Raw genomic sequence first — 19,523 nt, forward strand, 5'->3', positions numbered from 1 at the left:
CTTTTGCCCTTCTCCCCCGTCCCTCTTCTCAGCTGTTTCTCTTTCCCTCTTTCTTTCTCCCCTTCTTTCCCCCAGTCAAGTCTGTCCCGTATTCAGTAAGTGAAAATAAAATAAACAATAAAAGGTGAATCAAATGGACCATTACGGCAAGGCTGGGATGGTCAATTTGGTAAAGTAAATCCGTTGGGCATCTTTGTTTGCCTTTAGACAACAATTCTGATGGCAAAAGAGCCAAATGGGACAGGCAAAAAAAAAAAAAAAAGAACTAATATTTAGAGTGCTAATAAATCCTCCTTTGTACTCTAAATTGACTTGTTTGAATCTGGAATTACTGAAAGCCAATCGTTTATTTCACCCCACATGTGCATTTTTATTAAGATCACATAAGACATATCTGTGGCCATGATGCTATTTGTGCAATGCAGCTTACATACTGAACAACAAACCACTGCTTATATGCAAATCAGGAGCAAAAATGCAAGTCAAGGGTGGTGGCGGGGCGGGAGCCGGTAACAGGTGCGTTTATCTTGCTCGGTATCAGTTTTAAAGCCTCATTACCTCAAAGTGCTGAACTGACAACTGCACAGAAGGTGACAAATATGTTGATTTATGAGCAGCTATCGGAAGACTGGGAGTGGCGTCAGCACACACACCACCTGACTGAATTTCTGTCACTTAACAATGAATATTTAAAGCAGGGTAAAAATAACTTTCCAAAATGCCACAAGTGCGCTGCTTTTAATCTTACTCATAACTACTCATCTGATCAAAGCAGGCAGTTTTCTTGAACAACTAGTTATTTCAGGAGGTCTATTCAGCATAGAAAAAATCTATAAATCTGTAATTGCATTTCTTTCTTTCTTTTTTCCTTCTCATGCTTTGTTTTGAAACAAAAGGATGAGACACGAAGACATAAAGCTACAAAATAAGATATTTGTATAAACATTAAAATGAGTGTGTGTGGTCTAAGGATGTGTGCAGATCTATCTTAAGCAAAAGAGGGAAAAATAAAAACTTTATGAGGTGAACATGTTTTTTTGTTTTGTTTTTTGAGATAAGGAGGTAATAGGGAGGAACTAAAAAGGTTTATCATTTATTATTTTTCGAGGTAAAAGTCTCACTGAGGTGAAAAATTTCTGACATGGACGAGAGGGCAGCGGTATCTGCATCTATCACAACCTGGACTTAAATGTAAATGTATGTGCAGTGCTGTGAATAATTATGTGCCCCCTTCTTGATTTCTCAGTTTTTTGTTTATATGTCAGACTTAAATGTTTCACATTATTAGACAAAGCAAATACAGAATGCGTTTTTTTTAAATGATGCTTAAGAGGGAAAAAACTATAAAAATTCTACCTGACCCTGTGTGAAATGTCATTTTCCCCGAAACCTAATAAATAGTTGTGTCACCTTTGGCGGTAAGAACTGTTAGTGATAACTGGCAAAGAGTCTTTCACAAATTTTTGCCCACTCTTCTCTTTTGTTTTTAATTTAGCCACACTGGAGGTTTTCCGAGCATTAACGGTCCGTCTAAGGTCACACCAAAGCATCTCCATTTGATTTAAGTCCAGACTTGTTTGCCACTCAGAGGTGGACTTGCTGGTGAGCTTCGACTCATTGTGCTGCTGTATCACCAGGGTGCTCTCGAACTTCAGTGCCAGAGCTGATGGACGGGGATTCACCTTCAGGATTTTCTGGTACAGAGCAGAATTCACGGTTGTATCAATTACTGCAAGTCGTCTAGGTTCTAAAGCAGTAAAGCAGCCACAGACCATCACACTAAGACCACCATGTTTGACTGGTGCTATGATGTTCTTTTTATGAAATGCTATGCTAGCTTTACATCAGGTGTAACGGGACTCAAACATTCCAAAAAGTTCATGTTTTCCCAAACGTCATGGGAATCATGAAGATGTTTTTTTTGGCAAATGTGAGACGAGCCTCTTCTGTGGATGGCGTTTTTGCCTAATCTCTTTGTTATGACTGAATCATGAACATGAACTCTTTTGTGACTGTCAAGGCTGATTAAGCCAAGTGTTGCAAGTGGACTCAAATGCAAAGCTAATAAAGATGACAGATTAAGTTTTACAATCTTTATTTAAAGACGAGGAAAGGTTAAGCAACATGCACGAGGAGCACAAGATGATCACAGGTGAGCTTTCCAGTTCTCCAGGGAGTTGACTGATGGGAATAAATCTGTAAATTCTGTAAATGTAAAAGCTAATGTCTAATTAGTTCATCCAGGGGAATGATTTTCAAAGTATCCACAGAGACTTGCAGAGATTAAAAACCAAAACAAACCATGACAGTGTCCTTCTGGATGTGTTGTGAATGTGTTGGAGCAACATTGGTAGGCTTGCCCCACCCAGGAAGGATCACTATTGTTCCAGGTTTTCTTCTTTTGTGGTAAAATACTATAACTGTGGTTTATCGGAGTCATGGGCTAAGGAATGGCTTTCTAATCCCTTTCATAGTCAATTCTGCAGCAACTCTGGAAGAGAATCTTTCAGGAATGTTTCCAGCACCTTGTTGAATTTATACAATGAAGAACGAAGGCAGTTCTGAAGGCAAAACACAGTAAGCTAGTTGCGTAAGTGTCCATATCCTTAAACTAACAGTTTGCTGAAGCACCTTTTAATTTGATCATAGCATTCAGTCTTCTTGTGTAGGAGTCTATCAGCATTTCACATCTTGACTTGGCAATGTTTGCAAGACAGCAAGAGCAGCTCTTGTGCACTGCCGTCTTCAGGTCACACCATAGACTTTCTATTGGATTTAGATCTGCGCCATTCTTTTTTTGATTCGGATGTGCTCTTGGGGTTATTGTCGTGTTTAAAGGTGAAATGATTTTTCTGTATTGTTCTACTTTCTATAAGTTACCTGAAGGTTTTGGAATATCAGTGACTTGATATCCCCCCAAAATGAATGAACGTAGGCAAGAAAGCTACTGCAACACCAAAGGAGCTACGTTAATTTCTGGCAAGCACTAGTTTTGTATTCTGCATATGTCTGGACTAGGGAGTACATTTGCAAGATGGAAGTCTTTTCTAGGAAAATCACCTCCATCCAAGTGCAGCTACAATTTGCAAAAACACAAATACACCAAATCTCCCAAAAGCATGTGGGAAATGTGTTATGTTTGGTCCACTTTACAATAAAATAACACCAGTGGTAGCAGTTTCATACTTTTGGGATCCTTTCTTCAGCTGTAACTGGGGCTTTAGTAGCTATTAAGGGAATTATGCATGGTGCCAGTCACTTTTTGCCCTGTATCCCTTTCACAATCAGAGCAGATGTGAGGTTTGGTCCCAAAAATCAATCATGACAATGTTTGCGTTTAAGAAATATGGCTTTGAAAAACAGGGGGTAGTGGGACCATGAGTTTATCACTGAGAAATAATGACATTTTATGGGTTTTTTACACTGTTAAATGACGTGGTCGATACATGTGGACTAACTTGTCTGATATTTGGCACGCTATGTTTGAATCATATTCCAAAGACAAGTCATTTATTAGATAAAAGAGCAGAAAACAAGAGGTAAATAAAAAAGGAATGGCTATAAGGTCATGCAAAAATTGAAAGTGAACTGGATGCACTTGAGGATTTGGATTTTCTAGTGTGTCTTTGAAAACTACCAAACTGAACCAGGAAAAAATACATGAACAGTCTAATACACACGGAGGCTGTGACTGAGCTCCTACCTCATGTAAATATGTTTTAACAAGGACAACTCATCTCCTCAGTTCATCCACTTGCATTTTTAGCCCCTCCCCCTTTTTATGTGTGTGTGTGTGTGTGTGTGTGTGTGTGTGTGTGTGTGTGTGTGTGTGTGTGTGTGTGTGTGTGTGTTTTTTTTGTGTGTGTTTTGTGTGCATGGTTACATTCTTTATTTAGGCGGACTGACTTCCCATCAGGCTGACTTCATATTTCAGTTAGTGATAGTTTGAATGTCTTATGGCCACAAGGCAACCTCACTTTCAAATAACACCCAGACGCACGTATACACACCCTCCTGATACACCTGCACCTGAAAAACCTAGACAAAAAGTACATAGGAACAATTACAGTGTTTGTTCCTACAACGGTGTGTGCAATTACGCCATGTCTCCTGGCTGCTTGTAGTGAACACAGAGATGTGATTGTTCCCTAAGTTGCCCAAGGAGACGATATACCATAATATATCTCAAAGTGAGAGTCACCACCTGATGGCGCGCGCACGCACGCGCGCACACACATACACACACAATATGAGTCTAATATGAGGCTGGAAAACAGACGTCATAATGAACGTAGATCAGATAATCACTCAAACACTTATTGTAATTTATGGCAGTCAGAGTGCTGCAAAGCCATCTGAGAGCTGGCAGATAAGGCAGAGATTATATCCATGTGCTCCTTGGTTCGTACTGGAACTTTTTAAAAGATGCCGTAAACAAGAAACGCATAAATTTGTTCTTTACATAGCTGGCAGTCTGTACTTGCATGTCTGCCAGTTTAAATCAGAGGCATCAATATATGTTTTTGTCATAAATCATAATGATCCATATCAGTCTGCAATCAGATATAAATAATAACGCAGGGACAGGTGGAGAACAAAGACAAAGGTGTGTCACGTCGGGTACAATTAATGAGGTGCCTCGTAACATTTTATGCGTAATGAGAGACAGCGAGCAGGTACACCTGGAGTGTGTTTAAAGTGTGACTTTTGCTGGGTTTGATTTTGAAATGAAAGGCCAGAGGAAAGCAGCAGCTTCGCGCCGCTGCTCTTTCTGTTTTGTGTCATTGCTGCGAAGGGAGCGACTCTTCACAAAGAGAAACCTCAGACATACAAACTGTCTACAAGGATGCCAAAAGAGAAGCATGTAACACAGCAGACTCTCCGAAAATCATTGTTTTCCATAACAACCCCAGTCTGTGTGTGTGTGTGTGTATTGATACAGTAATGAACCCACAGTGAAAGTTCAACAAAGTGATAATTATGGTTTATGTTTTTATTTCTGTCTGAGCATGTCATTGCTTTCCACAGATCACACCCTGCACTAACATTTTGTGTGTGTGTGTGTGTGTGTGTTTATTTGTGTGTGTGTGTGTGTGTGTGTGTGTGTGTGTGTGTGTGTGTGTGTGTGTGTGTGTGTGTGTGTGTGTGTGTGTGTGTGTGTGTGTGTGTACTTTTATTGCTCATATTGTGGGGATATAAATCTGTTTAACTACAGTTCCACTGTGGGGATCTGTCTTCATTTTAGGGTATAAAAAGCAAGTTGTGATTATATAAATCATTACAAATTTTTATTTGACTAACAGCTCCACCTCGTTGTAATCACCTTTTTCTAAAGAAAGACAAACAGTGGAGAAGCAAAATGCGGCACGTCTTTGAATAGATCGTTTTTATTATGTGTACTTTCTCCAGAACAAAGAAATAGATTTCATTTCAAAAAACTTCTACTGCCCAAACAAATCATTTCATAATGGAGTCAGAACTGATACACATGATGTCTAAATATTTATAATTAAATAGAAAATACTAAACTACATACATTTAGTTAAATTAGTTTGTGAACCATCTATGAACATCTATGAATCTGGATATGAGTGTAAACAAACTGCAGAGCATCTATAAAGGCTATAAAATTTAAATTGGTATTTGTAACATTTGGTTAAAAGAGCAAATAAGAACACTGCTTTGGTGCCTGGTGGTGGAAATCATGAAATTCTAATCATTAACTGTTTGATTATGTTTAGCCACCAAAACTTCAACATTAACCCAAAATGTTGAAAAATGACACTTAAGTGTATCAAGAGCATTAACGTGATAACATAGGGGTTCCTGATCAATTGTGTGCTGTATATGAGGAGGTTGGAAATGTGTGCAGAATGAGGATGACTGAGCAGTAGCGAAGCCTTTATCTCTCAAATAATACCGATCTTTGGTAACTGTAAACAAAAACAGAATATAGATTCATTGGCCAGTTTATTAGGTGCGCCTGTTTAACAGCCCCAGAGTGAAAATATCCAATCAGCCAGTCTCATGGGAGCATTTTAGTTTGTAAACATGCTCAAGGCGACGTGGGGATGTTCAAACCCAGCATTAAGGTACTGGGTACCACTGTGTCAGCTAGCAGCAGGAAACTAAGGCTACAGTCAGTTCACAACCAAAGTTGGAAAACAGAAGACTGGAAAATTGGTCTGATGAGTGTCAATTTCTGCTATGACATTCAGATGGTTTGGACAGAATTTAAAGTAAACAGCATGAATGCATGGATCCATCCTGTTGTGTGTCACTGATTTCATGCTGCTGGTGGTGTAACGGGGTGGTCAATTTTCTTGGCACACTTTGGATCCTTTTGTACCAACTGAGCATTGTTTAAACACCACAACCTACCTCTGTATTGTTGCTGACCATGTCTGTCCCTTTATGACCACAGTGTACCAGTCTTCTGATGGCTGCTTCCATGTCAAAAAAGCACAAATAATCTCAAACTAGTTCTTGAAAATTTAGTGAGTTAGTTCATTGGCCTCAAATGGCCTCCACAGTCACCAGATCTCTGTCCAACAGAGAACCTTTGAGATGTTGTGTAACTAAGATTCAGTCATGGATGTACAAACAAATCTGCAGCAGCAACATCAATATGGACCAGAATCTCTGAGGAGTTCATACCATGAAATATTATGGCAGTCCAACCCAGTACCAGCAAGTTGTACACAATAAAGTCACTGGTGAGTGGAGTACATCCAGTGTTCTTTGTGCCTGTGCAATTCTTTGATGTAACACATAATGTAATATAGAATTACTAAAATCTCATCAGTAAACATTATTTATAATTGTATGGCATAGTATGGTAAATTTGTTGAATGACAAAAAAATTGCTGAGCTCTGTTCCAGCTTGCTATTTTACTGCTGAACTAGAGCTGTGACGCTGCAGTGATCCATATCTAAACTGCACGCACCATCCAAGAAAGCAGTTGACAAACTGATTAATGTACTCACCAACAACCAATTGGAGAAGGTGTATGGGTGGCACCTGGTGACCTCACAACTCTTGTTGTATTTATAACCAAAGATAAGGGAAAAACATGTTGTTCCCCGTCATGTACTGGGATCATAGTCATTATCAATGTCAGGGTGGGTTGATGCCACAGCAAGCTAGCAGCAAGTCGGAGCATTAAAAAAACATGCAACATATGAGGACCAGTGGTGAGCCAAACTCTGTTTCATCACAGAGAAAGATATAAAATATAAATCTAAGTTGTTAGAGAATGAACCTATATTTGGCAGTAATGAATATCACACCTAGCAAGAGCTCCGTTCGGTTGTTTACTTTGGCAGTGGAGGAATGAAGTATGTATCGCCATGTTTCATCTCACCTGTGTGTTTTGAGAGGCTTGTGATTCCTGTGAAATCTTAACAGCCATCTGCCCACTGTCAGTCTCTGTGCCTCCATCTGCTTCCACAGAACTACCTTTATTGTTTTTAAAAAGAAAAAAAAATCTGTTGTGCATTTTTGCCATTGTTTACCTTTCAAGCTCTACTACATTCATACGAGTGGTGGTATTGTTATTGCTATGGCACCTAGTTGGGCAAGTAATACAAGGATACTTTCAAGAAAATACTAATAAGGGATTAAAACACATCCCTGCACTCCATGAATTCTAACTCAACATTTGCTCTAGTAAAAAGGCCATTGTGAGATTTGTTATGATTCTGACGGTCTCACGCTTCGATTGCCAAGATGTCTCCAACTACAGATAGTGAAAAAGTTGTTATGACTCTGCGAACTGACTCACCAGCAAAAAAAAAAAAAAAAAAATTGTAAATGCTTGCTGCTGACAGAAAATGAGCTGGGCGTAAACTGCTCTTTAAATTCAGTGCAGCTGTAGGTGTTAAAGATGCTTTCTTATTGTTTCTCTTTGAACCAAAAGAGACATGTTTCCAATCCTGTGCCAGCAATGTGCGATCCAAGAGTTGCATCAGAGCTTCTTTTTTTTTAAACTTTGGGTGTGACCTGCACTAGAGGTGGGGGGGGGGGGGGGGGGGGGGGGGTGTCAAGTTTTCTTTGAGTTCAACCCAGCCCAGTGTTGGTGTGTCTCTGTGCCTTCAGGAGTCAAATGCTTCATGCATGAACAACTTAGGCTATTTTTTCCTAGAATTCCCCGTGTCAAGTGCAAATGATGCCAATAGGAGGATTCAGTTTTATAGATATAAGTGATGGACAGCATACATTTGTGGTCAGAGGTTTACATCATGGGGACTGTTCTTTTTGCAGGCAGGAATTATTTTACAGCATACATCTTTAATGACTTTAAAACACAAGAATTCAGTGGACAAGTTTGATTTTAGCTTGGATTGAAGGATACATACTGTACAGGCTCAAATATATAAATACACCCCCACTAATATTTGGTTAAATGTTCCTTAGCCAGCTGAACTTGAACCAGGTGCTTCTGGTAGCCATCAACAGGTTTCTGGCATAATTCTGAATATGTGATTACTCTTCAATTCAATGTTATTTATATAGCGCCAAATCACAACAAAAGTCGCCTCAAGGCGAAGTGGTGGAGTTCGTTTAAATTGGTTAGTTTCCTGGCACAGACCCTGCTTTTGAGCGTAGACCTCATATTATTAATAAGGTTGAAGTCGGGACTTTGGAAAGGCCATTTCAGAAGTTTAATGGACCATTTTGATCACCAGTTTGAACAACTGTACGTAAGTACAAGATTATTTTATATATATTTTTGCCAAGGTCTAGAAGAAAAACCCAAACTGTCATTCTCAGATGAAAATAGGTTAGGGTTTTCAGGCACAACCCAGGAACCACCAAGGCTCAAGCCTGTCATGAGACGGAAACTGCTGGAATACCAGCGTCACTGTCCACAATGAAGTAAGTTTTACATCACCATAGACTGAGAGGATGGTGATTAAGAAAGATGCTCTTGCTTTCCAAATCAGTATCTTCAAGCTCCACTAAAATTTTTAGCTGCCCACATGGACAGGCCAAATACCTTCTGGAGAAAAGTTTTTTTCAGACGAGACAAAGAATGAGCTATTTGGCCTCAATGACAAGAGGTATGTTTGGAGGAGTAAAGGTGAGGCCTTTGAACCCAAGAACACTGTACCAGCTGTCAAGCATGGTGGTTGACAGCTGTGAGCACTGGGGCTGTTTTGCTTCCAGTGGTACTGGTACACTGCACAAAGTGGATGTAATAATAAAGAAAGAGGAACACCTCCAAATTCTTCAACTTCACCTGAAATCAACAGCTAGATGATTGAAACTTGGACATAGAAACTTCTGACATAGAAAACATTTCAGAAGCTTATAAAATTATTTAGTGCTTTACTAATAATTTTAGCAGTAAGTTAGAACCACTCAGTGCAACATAAAAAAAAAGAAATATATATATACATATACATACACACACACACATACACACACACACACACACACACACACACACATATATATATATATATATATATATATATATATATATATATATATATATATATATATATATATATATATATACATATATATATATATATATATACATATATATATATATATATATATATGAAGAGAGAGAGAGAGAGAGATGCCCCAAATGGCAGCCTTTAAAACAATTTCCCTCGGGATAAATAAAGTATTATTTATCAATCAAATCTATTTTTAGGTAATTTGACTACAACTAAATTTTCCATGTAGTGTTATTACATAGGAACAATAAGAGATGTGTCCCACTCATCCCACAGACACAAAAAAGGAAGTTTTTGCATTTGTAACTGTTGCTGCTCATTAACATGATAATGAATACATTGTTTAACGCGTGATTTGCTCATCGTATCAGCATTCCTGCACTTCAGTTACATCATTTAGCGCACATTTAGCCGTGACAAAAGAAAAAGCAAGGTGACGAGTAGATGCCATCTTTTGCCAGCTTTTTTCTAATCTCTGTGTCTCTGCCATGCACAGCCAGGTGTTTAACACATGCATTTTATTCTTGTGCAACTTCTCTCACACCCTCACTAAGTAAATGTAATGAGCATTAAAGAAAGGCAGAGGGTGTTTTTATGGTTTTATGCATCTTTGCACAGACGTAACCACTCTTTTTCTATTGCAGCTGCAGTTTTGTCAGTCTTGTGGGACTGCAACCACTGGCAGCCTTTGAAAATGGGAGCCGTGATGTTGTTTGGATATGTGGGATGAGGGATGGCTGATAAAAAAAGCAATGAGGCCACACATAAAGCAGAACACCTAAACACCTTAGACAGAACTATCCTTCCGGTAACAAAAAGGGAAATAACAGTAACACTCATTCCTCTGTAAATGTGTGCCCAACAGGGTTAAACACAATCTATGATCAAACCGGCATTCCTGGAAACAAGCATTCATATGAGTGTAGCCAGTTCAGACCCTCTAGGAGCATGATGGTCCTCCTCATAGATGCATTACTTATGAACTAGTTTTTCTATTGTCACAGTCATGGTTTAGTTCCAGCTCTGGACAAACGTGGTAAAAACATTGCTGGAGAGCAATGGATTGACAATGTTACTGATTAGATGTTTGATTTAAATAGCTGGCTGACAAATTTGATAATAATCTCTCATCAGTGTACAAATCTTTTTATTGTTTGAATGACAGATAGATCAAACAGTTTCAAAGGAGCAGGCTGTCATTGTGTTGCAATGATAAGTGGTTTTCCTGACCTCAAACAAGCTTCTGCTTTTAATGTGTGTGCCTTGTCGCTGGAATTACTTGTTATGGCTTTTGGTACGGGATGGGCTTTCAGAATGAGCAGTGAGCAAAACAGCATATTGTTTCGTTTCTGACACATATTAATGACACTTTGTTGAGGCACAGGGTTACATTTATCTGCAGGAGTAAACTAAACTAGCCTGAGGTGTCAACATCAGGACAGTTGGGGTTTTGCAAGGTACTTCTGTCTAGTCCTCTGGTTTTAGTTTCCTCTCTGCTTTCTCTCTCTCTCGCATCCATTAGCTTAGATACAACTGGGAACTTTATGTTGTACAATTTATGTTGCAAGCAGCTATTAATGGAAGGCCCCAGTCACACAGGTGCAGAAACCAGTCAGCATCCATCAGGCAACCATGTTGAGGGAAAATGTGTTTTCCTTGATCTGTTAGTGAGAGGCTGTTGGAGGTTGTTTGTGGCCACTTGAACTGGTAAAATTAGTCACAAAGAAGTATACGATGCTGCACCAATAATCTGCTTATGATTTATGGTGGCCCATAGTTCCCATAGAGGATTGTCCATAACCACTAAAACAACTCACTATTTGAGATGGAGAGCATTCACCTTCATAGTAAAAGTTGCCCCTATGCCTTGCCAGCATAGTGTTGACTATGCTGGCAAGGCATGTCTTTTACTTTGAAGGTGAACCTTCTCCATTTCCAGTTTGATTTGCTCTTTTTCGAGATTTTGAAGCCAGTATCTGCTGAGTGTTTGCAGTCAAGTCGGCTTCCGTGCAAACCACAGGCAACCACAGCAATCTGCTAGCAGAAGTTGGTTTTAGTTTTAGTTGCAGAGCTTGTTAAGGAAGCATATTTTAGTAACAGTGAATTTATTATTAGCTAATTTCACAACTCCAGAAAGTTGGCATAATTTAATCTTGTATTGCTGTAATTGGTAAATATTAGAAAATGTGTGCTTGCCTTAAACATGTTTGGCATCTGCTAAAATGGCATCACAAGGCTAGATTAGCTTCAACTAATTATTATTATTATCATCATCATTATCAGTATTATTCAGTTTCTTTTATTTGATTTTATTACCCTGAAATCCAGTGACTGTCTCTGTGTGAGCTGTCCAGTCAAATTGAATGTTGAAAAAGAAAAAGAAAATGTTTTTACTTTATTAATCAGGGAAGTGTGTTGCAGCCATTCAAGTCAGGACTAAATATGTTATCAGTGATTAAGTTGATGGAGTATTTTTGCACACACTGGAATAAAGGACCAAACTTTTTTATCTTATTTATTAATTTTATTGATCAACTTGTGTTTCCATCACTTTTGAGCCTGACTCAGCCTAACCATACCCCTTATCTTATCTTACGCTAACCTTACACCAAGTCTGGACACTGAAATGTAATCATTTTGAGGATTTCTTTACTTTTTGTAACTAAACGGAAGAGGACTAGACTGCCCACAATCATAAAGAGACTTGTTTTTCCGCTCTATGAATAATGACCATGTACACTTTTGCTTTCTCTTCTTATTCTTGTGAAAGAGATGTTAGGTAATAGAATAGCCCTTTATTTTTGTATGAGATCAGTTGTGCTGCTTTAGTAAAGAGATTCATGGTCCTGAGCTGATGAACCTTTACTGCTAATCCTCTGAATTTTTTTTTAGTGTAACACTTGAGATGGAAAGTGCGTTCATGTTTTTGCACTGATTTTTCTAAACTCTTCCACACTAACTAAATACAAAACTTTTAAAATAGGAAAAATGTCTTTCTTTTCAACAGGGGAAAGGAAAATGTTTTCTTCTATTTTGGTCTAATTGGACTTTGTCCATCCATGCAATTCATGTTTTGGTGATTCAAAACTCAACTACAGTCAGCTCAAAATAAAGGAGTACATTATATCACTTTCTATTCAACTATTCATGTCAGAAAACATATATACAGCTATAGTACCTGTAGATATCTGATATAAACGTGTCATATGGTGTTCCAAACGCCAAAAAACAGGAACAAAAAAATGAAATTTCAGAATGAGTTACCTTTCAATATATATTAATATATATTAATATTAAATTTAGGCAGTTTTTTTAAGGTAACATGCAAAGCAATTTTGCTCAACAAAATGAAGTGTACCACATAAAATGGTTTAATCATAAATGTAGTGTATATATAGATGTGTGTATGTATGCATGCAAGTGTGTGTGTATACATACATATATATATATATATATATATATATATATATATATATATATATATAGATAGCGTAGTGGTTAGACTACACGCCTTTGGAACTAGACCCCCTATGCTAAGCAAGCCTACCGCAGACATGAGCGAGACAGATAAATATGAAGGCATGCCGGCTCGGACGTCGCCCGGATCAACAAGGTCCGCGTCAGGTGTTGAGGAACCAGGGCACCCTGACGAAAAGTGGGCTACTGGAACAAGAAGGCATCGGTGGGCAAGAGACGAAAACAGGGCGTTGTTGGAATGCTACTACGCAAGTAACCCCGGCGGAAGGGGCTACTTGGAGGGACCTATGGATTCTTCAATACCCAACATCCACAATGACGGCGAAACAACTAGTAGCTCAGTGTTCCAACATTCGAAAGAAGGGACTGCTCTCACAGCTAGAGATTGACGAGGTACAACATAAATGCTACGGCAAGGAGGAGTCAGGACGCCAGGTCAGGGGGGAGATATCATCACCCCCACCCGAGATTGGGTACATAGCCCCAAGTGCGATAGGAGAAGGATCGTTGAGTGCGAGAGGAACTGACCTGAAAAATAGGATCCCCCGTAGCCGGTTACCAAGATTACGTGAAGTACCCTCAGAAGGTCTGCTAGATGATGTTAATGCAGCACTACGGGCAATACCTACAACCACGATTACCGACACTAACAAGCTGATCTACAATACGGCAGCAGTGATCAGTGAGATGCTTGGCTACAAGTTGAACAGCGACAAGGGGCAGTACCCTCCATGGAGAAGGAGGTTAGAGGACAAGATCAAAGTAGCACGGAGGGAGGTTAGCCAACTAACGGAGTTGCAGAAAGGTGCGACGAATAAGGTGCCTAAGAAATACAGCAAGCTGTCCATACCTGAGGCCTTGGAAACTGCCAAGCAAAGACTCACAGCCTTGGCCAGCCGCTTGAGGAGGTACACCAGAGAGATAGAAGGCAGGAGAATAAACCAGCTGTTCTCCACAGAACCAGCAAAGGTGTACTCTCAGTGGCAAGGGAACAATAAGAGAACAGCACCACCAAGGCTGGAGACGGAGCAATACTGGAAGAGCATATGGGAGAAGGACGCAACCCATAACGGCAATGCTCAGTGGCTAGAGGATCTGAGGGCAGACCACAGCGACCTCCCTGAACAGGGTCCAGTAACCATCACAGTGGCAGATATCCAAGAAAGGGTCTCCAGTATGAAGAGTTGGACAGCACCAGGGCCCGACATGGTTCACGCCTACTGGCTGGACAAAGCTGGACTGAAAGACAGCACAGAGGCACTAATCATGGCAGCACAAGAACAAGCTCTGAGCACAAGATCCATAGAGGCTGGGGTCTATCACACCAGGCAAGACCCCAGGTGCAGGCTGTGTAAAGATGCCCCAGAGACAATCCAGCACATAACAGCAGGGTGCAAGATGCTAGCAGGCAAGGCATACATGGAACGCCATAACCAAGTGGTCGGCATAGTGTACAGGAACATCTGTGCCGAGTATAACCTGGAAGTCCCGAGGTCAAAATGGGAGATGCCCCCAAGGTGGTGGAGAATGACCGAGCTAAGATCCTGTGGGACTTCCAGATACAGACGGACAAAATGGTGGTGGCTAACCAACCGGACATAGTGGTGGTAGACAAACAGAAGAAGACGGCCGTAGTGATCGATGTAGCGGTTCCGAATGACAGCAATATCAGGAAGAAGGAACACGAGAAGCTGGAGAAATACCAAGGGCTCAGAGAAGAGCTCGAGAGGATGTGGAGGGTGAAGGTAACGGTGGTCCCCGTGGTAATCGGAGCACTAGGTGTGGTGACTCCCAAGCTAGGCGAGTGGCTCCAGCAGATCCCGGGAACAACATCGGAGATCTCTGTCCAAAAGAGCGCAGTCCTGGGAACAGCTAAGATACTGCGCAGGACCCTCAAGCTCCCAAGCCTCTGGTAGAGGACCCGAGCTTGAAGGATAAACCGCCCGCAGGGGCGTGCTGGGTGTTTTTTTTTTATATATATATATACACATATAAATTTTTTTTAAATTCCCCACTCGCCCCTGTGGGTGGTTAATCCTTCAAGCTTGGGTCCTCTACCAGAGGCCTGGGAGCTTGAGGGTCCTGCGTTCCTAGGACTGCACTCTTCTGGACAGAGATCTCCGATGTTGTTCCCAGGATCTGCTGGAGCCACTCACCTAGCTTGGGAGTCACTGCACCTAGTGCTCCGATTACCACTGGGACCACCGTCACCTTCACCCTCCACATCTTCTCAAGCTCTTCTCTGAGCTGGAGCTTCTCGTGTTCCTTCTTCCTGATGTTGCTGTCATTCGGAACCGCTACATCGATCACTACAGCCGTCTTCTTCTGTTTGTCTACCACCACTATGTCCGGCTGGTAAGCCACCACCACATATATATATATATATATATATATATATATATATATATATATATATATATATATATATATATATATATATATATATATATATATATACGCAACAAAGATCAGAGTGAGGCACAGACAATATATACACAGGAGGGTAATTAAGGGAAATGGAGACAAATGAAAACACAGCTGAACTTAATCATAGCTAACGAAACAAAGCAGCATTTGACCAGGACAAAAAATCGGCCCTGCCATTTTTGGTCCATGCTCCAACTAGACCAATCTCTTAATTTCAAAATAAAGAATCACCAGACGAAAACAAACTCAAAATACTGAGTCAAAGATCCAGGACCATGACGCAATCAATCAATCAATCAATCAATCAATCAATCAATCAATCAATCAATCAATCAATCAATCAATCAATCAATCAATCAATCAATCACTATTTTTCCACTGATGTCTCATCGCATTACTTGAATTATTTAAGTAAAGAAAAAAAGTAAACAAATTGAATAATTAGAGCTTTATGCAATTAATATTGTGTCAAGTCTTCACTGAAGCCTCATTCAGCAAATTTTAGAAATGAATGACATTATTAATGATTCTGTTGTAACATACTTTATGTGGAACATTTTTTCTGTGCCCGTCATACAGGATCAAATATCCTCCAACTGAGACCAGCTTTGTTGGTGCGGCTCATCAGAGAAAATCCCACTCTGCCTTTTCTTCAGAAAAATAATATGATATCACACCTAAAACCGTTTGCGTGGTATACTCCCACACCCACGATGGACAAAGAGTATCTGCTGACTGATTTCCCTTTTTTAAATACCCGAAACCTGAACAATGACACATCTTCAGTTAAAGACAGGCAAGTACCCCTTTTTCAAACACAAACACACACACAATGTAATTGACAAGGTAAACGCTGTGGATCTCAATTTTTCCACCTCAGTGGGAATTTTTTTTAACTGGTTTTTTTTTTAGTGTGACACAAATTTAGAGGCAGAATCTGTGTACTCTTTTGGTTTGTGTTTTTCTTACTCCAGTCAAACCACAGAAACTTACTGGTTGAACTGATGAACTTTCACAGATTGTGGTCCAAGTGCTAGTTTCACTGAAAGCACAGATTTTAGCCATGTATTTGTGCCCGTAATGTTGAAACTACAGTAATCATGTATTATTATTATTATTACCTTTATATGTTTAGTGCATTTCATTTGGTTTCATTAACAAAATTGCTTCACATTGTGATCAATCAATAAGAAAGCAAGAAACATAAAGCAGTCAAAGTCTGTGTTTGTGAATCTAACACCTGGGGCATGTCATTGACTAAAATAGCTTTTTCATTATCTTATCACTTCAAGATGACAGCATGCTGTCAGGACCATTGAGCCTGGCCTTTGCGCTTACTTAAGCTGCTGTTGATATGGATGATGCACACAATATATGCATTCAGAATTGTATGGGAAGTCGTTTCCATCGAGACCAGTGAGGTCACGTTGTCAGTATATTTCCTAGGAATTTGGGGGAGGATTTGCAACCTAAGGGCGGGGCAAAGAGAGGCATGTCAAGTAATACTTCCAGTGAAAAGCCACAGATTACTTTTTGGTATGTGGTATGTGCATTTTCACTATGCAACACTTTTTTTTCTAACTAAAAGTTACATAAAACCTTTTATAAATGACTGACTGAACTGGACATTCATTCAAATAAAAGATTTTAAATCTCCGTCATATTGCTCAACTTTTACGGATAAAATAAATGTTTGCATTTACAATAAAGGCTGCAGGTTGCTTAAGTGCTAGTGTGTCTGCTTGCAGATACAACATGGGATATATGCAGCGTAGTTTCACATAAAGAATCCATTGTCATGCAGGAATGCTGAAACACAAGAGACACGAGAAGTAAACAAGAAATGAAGAATGTGGCTGTAGATTAATGGAAGCAACAAAATCTTAATCAGAACAAAGACTTAAAGAGTGTGGTTTAAAGAAAGAACTTATTAAAAATAATGTGTCTATCATTTAAAAAAATCCCTCTCCAAAGCAACTTTGAGATACCGTTTTATAAAAGTGTTATATAATTTTTGTTGAGATTTTATTTTTATTTTTTTTTACTTCCTACTACTTAAAAAAAGAAAAAAAATCAAATGTTTCTAGTAACTTTCTAGTAGCTGGAGTTCTACGCTGACTCCACAACAGATAGATGGATTCTTTTGAAGAATAAACAAACAGGTTCCCTTCAAGTTCACCATCTGATATGTATGTATTTGTGTAAATGCATCTGAACTTGATGTTTTAGTTTTGATTGCTGTGACCAAAAACAAAGATTGAGAAGAAACGATTACAAATCGAGCTGTTGCCCCTCTTTGACAATTTCCTGTAGACTGATGCAGAGGTGGAAAACTTGTTCCAAGCAGTATTTGCATTGGCAGTTTGCACAGAAGATCCCGTCATGTGCGGAACTTGCCATGCGCAGTGCCTTTGTGACACAGCGGTCTAAAGGTGTGTAAATTTTCAAATATAGAAAATTATAAAGATTACAAATCAGAAGATCTGGTCTAGTGTTATTTGGAAGAAGATGTCTTATGAATGCCACATGAATGTGTTGTAAACAAATTCCACAGTTTCCGTTTTAGAGTAGGTTGTGGAGTCAAACACACCTACTTTTCCCTAAGTCACTTTTGATTCAGGAACACACTTACAACAGCTCATCCTGCCTGACCTGCGCTGTAAGCCACCATCATGTCTGATGCGCCACTTGACATCATGCTGAGAGAGCTAGGTGAGCGTATGCGGATGTGTGTTCAGACTTGAAAGTCTTGCACTATAACAAATACAGAAACCATCCATAAAACATAAATTGTCATATCAGCTATGCCTTGCCTCAATGCATAGCGCATAGATCATGGATGACAGAAGTGATGACAGATGTCACAGTGTGTGCGCATTACAACTTCTTTGTTTACAAGACAAACTTTATAATCCTTTGCTCCGTGTCGCTAATTCTGCTGAACTCTTTAAAAATGAGTACAGGCAAACGCATTTATGAGAGCAAAGCATATAAAATAGAGATGTGATGGAAAAAGTGGTGGAAAAAAGTGTGATTTTGTAAACCACACTAAGAGCTGTCTTAGAAAACTGATCAATCAAAAGAAATATGAGGTGTGAGGCCAAAATATAAAGTATCGCATTTCTGATAATGAAAGAGCCTATTAAAATTTTAAACAACTGGAGTGCTTTGTTACAAGTGCATATCACAGTGACACTGAGGATTACTGAGATTAGGACTGAGAAAAACCTAATGAAAGACACCTGCCACCTGATCATCCGCGTAACACTCATTCCGGTTGTGGTGTTGAACTGTTTTACCTTATTCAAAGTGTACACTGTAGATGCAAATGAAATGGAGAATCAAAGATTTCTAAAGAAAAAAAACACATAGATGCTGATAAAGTTTCACTCTCAGGATGATTCATCTTTCTATTTGTTTTAACTCTTTCCTCCTTGGATGCCTACCAGGAGCAACGTTTGTTTCTCATTTCTGAACTGAGCAGTTTTTGGTCTTACCAAGGCTACTCTTGAAAAAGAGTACCCGGACCCTAATGCTGGTTGAACCACATCTTTATTGACATATATACTTGTTCATTAAGGGAACAGGGGAGGTTGTCGAATGTCGTTTTCATAGGGGAAACAGTTACGTTTGTGCTAGCAGTGTTTGGTAGTTAGTGGAGAAGAGGTCACGTTACATGGATAGTTTGTAGTAGTGAAATACATTTTGCACTTTGAAGGATATTTCTTTTGATACATCTGTGATGTACAGTAGGTTACACACCGAGTATTTCTCTTGGCTTGATGAAAGCAAGCTGGTTACACAATCAGCTTTACCTCTGAATTCCTGGGAAGATATCTGAAATGTGTCTGACCTGGAAGATAAATCTAGATCGAGGATTGTCAAATTACCACCATTGCTTGGACGAATGGAAAGAATGCACTACGCTACATTTCATTTATCCACAGTTGGGCTTTGATAAATGAGCTCAGAATGTGAAACAGAGGGCAGTGCGCTTACTGAAAAACTAGTTTTAAAAAACTATATATATATGTATATATATGCATCTGGTGAATAACCATAGGAAATTAACAATATTCTATTTAAATAACTTTTAAATATTATTGAAAACTTCCAGGGTCACTATACTGTTCAGGTAGTAAAACAAA

Source organism: Astatotilapia calliptera, chromosome 6 (genome assembly GCF_964374335.1).
Source record: "Astatotilapia calliptera chromosome 6, fAstCal68.1, whole genome shotgun sequence".
In the NCBI taxonomy this organism is placed as follows: Eukaryota; Metazoa; Chordata; class Actinopteri; order Cichliformes; family Cichlidae; genus Astatotilapia; species Astatotilapia calliptera.